Source organism: Nannobrachium achirus (genome assembly GCF_963921795.1).
Source record: "Nannobrachium achirus genome assembly, chromosome: 4".
NCBI classification, from domain to species: domain Eukaryota; kingdom Metazoa; phylum Chordata; class Actinopteri; order Myctophiformes; family Myctophidae; genus Nannobrachium; species Nannobrachium achirus.
This window is the reverse complement of record NC_137813.1, coordinates 54002886-54008607: the sequence shown is the minus strand read 5'-3', so window position 1 is coordinate 54008607 and position 5722 is coordinate 54002886. Positions and strand designations below refer to the sequence as shown.

General features: G+C 43.1%; 1 long non-coding RNA gene across 1 annotated transcript; it reads right to left on the bottom strand.

The window, feature by feature from the left end:
• Nucleotides 1-2433: 2433 nt before the first annotated feature.
• Nucleotides 2434-4945, bottom strand: LOC308284462. Its single transcript, XR_013962014.1, has 3 exons — nucleotides 4872-4945; nucleotides 3710-3912; nucleotides 2434-2858 (listed from the first exon to the last, which is right to left on the bottom strand). It is a non-coding gene; the product is annotated as an uncharacterized lncRNA (long non-coding RNA).
• Between the last annotated feature and the right edge of the window lie 777 nt (nucleotides 4946-5722).

The window sequence follows — 5722 nt, the reverse complement described above, 5'->3', positions numbered from 1 at the left end:
TCTGACACAAATCTTTGCTGAGCAAGCAGGCAGGGCCTATATAAAAAAAAAAGTTACTCATATCATGAAACAGGGCACGTACCTTTTAGGCGAAGCCCGAACTGGCGAAGTGGGGAAATGTCCGATACCGTAGCGATCTGGCGAACGTCTTCTGGACAGGGCGTTTATCGTGCGCTTGCCCAGGCCTTACGGCCTGGGCATAAATATAACGATTGCATTCACCACGGCTTCGTAACTCGCGCGGCCCTGGCCCGCTCTTCGCGGCCACTCGCGCCTGCGGCGCTCGGGGGCGAAGAGCAGGACCAAGGTCCGCTGGCCTTCGCGCCGCTTGCAGTGTCGTGGACAATCGATTCGCCAGATCGCTACGGTAGGAGACAAATCCCCACTTCGCCAGTTCGGGCTTCGCCAGAACAGGACTTTCCCATGAAACAACACTTCTTGCCCATGGGAGTTGAAGATGCACAGGCTCGGCTGATAACAACTTAAACACTTGACAGTGACTTTACAGCTTGCTCTCATCCCACCTACTCCCTTTGTTTTTGGTGACAAAAGGCTGTGTCAATGGCAACTATTTTGCATATACACACAAGGCTGCTCATACCCAACGGGTTTGAATGTTGATTTTGATACGAGTGTCTTGTTATATTGGAGTTTCTGAGAGAGTTATTTATTTGATAGTTCAGGGCTTAAGGTCTTTAGAATTCCACTAGATGACTGGGTCCTCCTAATGTATGTGCAGTTTCATTAATATCCTTCAAGCATATGTTAGCTATAGAGTCTCCTACAAACTACAAACTAAATGGTTGGGTGAATGGGTGAATTGTGTCTCCCATCTGGGCAAGAGCAGACAGCATAATCCACATGTGTAATTATGCCGATTGCTGCTTGTTCTCATAATGACAACAGTATATGGTTGTGAAGGCTCTAACCAAAAGCTAGACATCTTTTATTTAAAAGATGTGCATTCATTGATCCACGTGAGCATAATCTCCTTTTCTTACAGTATGTATTGCAGTTTTCTAGCACCATGGCTCATTCTACACTGAGTTCAGTGATGTTACCTCTTCCAACAAGGCACACAAGTTGTTTCACATTGAATTTATTATACACATTACATAATGTAGCAGTGAGCATACTATGTACATATGAGTCAATGGCATAGCAGTGAGTCAATGTAGCAGTGACCATAGCAGTGAGTCAATGGCTCCATCTCTTGGTGATGATGAGTATTACAGTGTGAGTGAGGATTATAGTGTACTATGGGGTTGAATGTACAATGGTTGTCACTCAAAAAAGTCCACTCGTCCTAGACAATTTGCCCTCTTAGCCCCCAAACTGTGGAATACACTCTCTGTCACACTTAGAACAACAGACTCACTCAATCCCTAGACTCACCTCTTCAGACTCCACCTAAGCCCATAGCACTCGCCTACCCCCCAATGACCATACATGAAAGCTAGATAGCATTTTTTAGGTTTTCATATAAAGCTTTTTAGATGCTCAGTCTACCTATGCCATTTAGATTTTTTTGTATTGATTGACATGTCTATGCATTTGATGTATTGCTGTTGATGATGTATTACTATTGTATTGATGTATTATTACCTTGTAAATTGCTCTTGATTAAATGCCTAAATTGTAATCTTTGTGGGTTAGTTAGTGCAATTGCTTTGTTGCACTATAGGAATTACAGTATGTAGTTTTCTTTTTATAGTGTTTAGGTATTATGTTATTATTCTGCCATGTCCAGGACCTGTATTAGTAATTGACGCCTTAACAGACGGCTTCACACACAATCAAGCCTCATTCAAAATCACACATTGTGGGTTAACACCAGTGGAAATGCCCACAACATATGAGCTCAGCAGTCAACACTGACTTCTGTGTTAAGTTACTGCAGTAGAATGTTAGCATCATGAATTTAAGATAAAACTGCAATCTGATAAGCCAAATGTTATTTGGGAGTTGGAAAACCATTGGGTAAAATATATGCCAATAATGTTGGCTACTTGCTGCTTGACTGCAACAATTCTGTGGGTAGGACCACCCTTATTATTATTATTGAGGACCATGTGACCATTCTTATTTTGTCCAGGTTAAAGGACAAATATTGTGAAACTAACTGTAAAAAAAGAGAAAAAGACTGGTGCCTTGTATAGTGATAGCTACACTAAAGTGAGTGGCAATGTGAGTGTAACGTTGTTTAATGCAATCAGGTCCACGCGGTTCAGAGGATCGTCCCATAGCTTGGTATGGGCTATAACCATGGCAATGGCTGTAACCATGGCAACAATATAATCTCCGGTGTGTACATAAAAACAATAACTCCACCAGTACATAATGTGATTATTTATTAGACAGGGAAGTCAAGTTATTGATCTGTGAGATATGCACACAAGGGTGGAAAATTCACACAATTGTGGTTTGTAAAAGTGTTCTCTGTGAGAGAATTAAGAATGTCTAAGATCTGTATTCATTTCAACTTCTGCTATCTTTGGAGAAGAAAATGACTCAACATAATCTATTTAATGATAACACAGTCTCCCTTGAGTTTATACCTATGTAGATTATGTATTTAACTAATAATGATGTTTAAATTCATTTGCATTTGTGCACTATTTTGGCCCCTCTGAAAACTCCATCTTCCAAGAATGTTTGCAGTGTGGGAATTATGTCGTTTGTGTTGCCTAGCAGCATCTTGACACTGACACGGGTTAAGAGCTTTTTACCCGTTTTGGCCTTGACACATTCGAAAAGTGCGTCCCTCTGTTTAGTGGTGAGCCCATTCAGGACCTCAGGCAGGGGCCTGAACTTGCTGGCTGTCGTATACCAGCCTATGGCGCCGCCCAGTACACTACCTGAGAGAGAGAGAGAGAGAGAGAGAGAGAGAGAGAGAGAGAGAGAGAGAGATCTATGTAGCTGCAAACACAGTTGTCATGTAATCTAGGCAGCTCTGTACTTAAAGGGATATTTCACTTGTGGTCATTTTTATCCGGCTGTCCGTCAGTCTGTCAGTCTGTCCGTCACGTCACACTTTTCTCCTACTCATTTTCCGCCACCGTTGCCCCGATCCATGCCAAACTTTGCACACACACTCCTTGGCTGCCAAACCACCTCAACAATCTAGCTTTTGAAACCCGGCATTTTTGGACACTGCTCCTACAGATTTTGCCCTAAAATCACACAAAGCGGTACACAGTTATCTCGAAAGTCATGTCATCAACATGGATCTCTCCCATCATATTCCCTCCTGATCGGGAGATTATCTCCCGATCAGGAGATAATCTCCCGATCAGGAGGGAAGTCTTACTGTTTTTTTTAATCCCATGATTTTGTCACACATTTTTCACGCAGTGCTGATTGCCTAAGCTGTAATCATGGGCGCTGCCCTCCCTCTGCCAACCTGGGGAGGGCCCTGAACTGAGCTCACGCAAGCCGCTTCTTATCACCTGACGGGGGGCTTTCCTGGTTGGATGTAGCGCGTGGAAGGAACACGTTATTCCTACAAATTCATTTCCCCTCGATCAGGCGCCCGGCGCAATCAGGTGAATTCTTTATTGTATTTCATTATTTTTCATTTTCACAAAAGCCTGATTAGATGATAACCGGACCAAATGTTTTTGTAAGTGTAATATCCCTTTAATTCTAAGAGCTAGAATTTTGAACAAAATAGTAATCTTGTACAACATCAAGCTCTGGTTTGCCTTACCAGCCAAAATTCCTGGAGGTCCACCAAGTAGCGCCCCAACTAAGGCAAACGACCCTGCTGCGATTGCAGATCCTTGTCCTGCGTATTTCGCTGTAACCTTTATCTGAGCCCTTTGTACCTCTGGTAAATCACTGAGGCAATCCAGCAATGTCTTTGGATTAAGGATGTCAGCTACAACTTCTGCAAGGTCAAGGATTTCAGGACTAGAAAAGACAGTTGAATGTGAAACATATTTCTTACTGTATCGATTCTAAATCTATGAGCCACACACACACACACACACACACACACACACACACACACACACACACACACACACACACACACACACACACACACACACAGAACATAGAGCCCTGTAATCCTGACAATTAATTATAGACAGTGCACATACTGTACAATAACAATTCAATCTGTTCAACCGAGTTACATGAAACAATGTTGATGGAATTTAGTAGCTTGTGTTCCTGCGGGCTGTTGAAATGGCAAAACAGCAACAATTGGAGTCGGTCACTATGATTTAGTAGGGGAAAGCACCTCTGTCATTCGTCAGGCTGAATTTCCTGCTGGTCATTCCAAAATACCTCTGCATAATACCAGTAAGACTCCCTAATCGGGAGATAAGCGACCGTTAGGTCGCATACACAAACTTTAGATGGCAATGGTAGCCAATCGGGAGGGAAGGGAAATGGGACAGATCCATGTTGATGACATGCCTTTATAGATACTGTGTACCGCTTTGCGTGATTTTAGAGCAAAATCTGTAGGAACAGTGTCCAAAAATGTGTTTAGCAAGAATCGGCCTCATGGTGGCGCTAGAAGAGGGCCATGTGAGAAATGAGGTGGAGGTTGTGGTTTGGCAGCCAAGGAGTGTGTGTGCAAAGTTTAGGGCAACGGTGGCAGATAGAGATATGGAGATATGAGTAGGGCAAAAGTGTGACGCAACGTGTGACGGACAGACAGACTGACTGACTGACTGACAGACTGACAGCCAGTGGAGGTTTTGATAGTAACTGCGACCTGACGGTCGCAATAACTAGCATTTTAAGTATTTAAAAAATAAATAATAATAATAATAGTAAAAAATGCAAAGAGGTTTAGGGGAGGGTCTTTTGGAGTGGGGAAAATACAAGCTAGCAACCACACCTCTTGAGAAATTTACCTTTTCAGTTCAACGTTTTCAGGTAGGAACCTCCCTCGGGTGCTCACTCCACGAGACCCATCCTCCTGCCTACTGCACAAAAGACATATTACAAATTTAGGATTTCCTGCTGGTCGTTCCAAAATACCTCTGCATAATATAACTAGCATTATACAACAGGTAGTCGGGCTCTCAATGGAAAACAGGCTCTCCAACCGTGCATATAACAAGCACAGATGCACTGTCTCTCATCAAGTAAAAGAAATCAGCTGCGTTGGTCACGAAAGACCGCAAGCGCTCCTCTCTCCCCACACTATGCTAGGCGGCTAGGCTAGCGGTTTTCATGTGACATTCAGGGACACAGTAGCTAAATGTGGCATTAAAAAATTACAAATTCCTATTGAATATCTTAATTACAATGAAATGGAGTTGACGTGTTTTTTTTAAGGGCAAGAGTTGTATAATCACTCCAGCCCTGCCTACGGAACTCGCCTGTCGGCTCGTTCCTGCGGCAACGCTGTCGAGCAGGATAACCATGTTATATGCACACCCTCTTGTGTAATATTCCTTAATTTAATGATATTTGCAGCAAGAGGTGTATACCTTGAGAAATTAACTTAATTTATTATTGTGTGTGTGTGTGTGTGTGTGTGTGTGTGTGTGTGTGTGTGTGTGTGCGTGTGTGTGTGTGTGTGTGTGTGTGTGTGTGTGTGTGTGTGTGTGTGTGTGTGTGTGTGTGCGAGCGTGCGTGTGGCTGCCTACAGCCTCTGTTCCCAATGGCTGGTGAAATAGCAAAACTGCAACCACAGCGGTTACAGTGGTTGGTCACGAGTTTCAGAATAATATATGTATGTATGACAACTCTTTTGGAG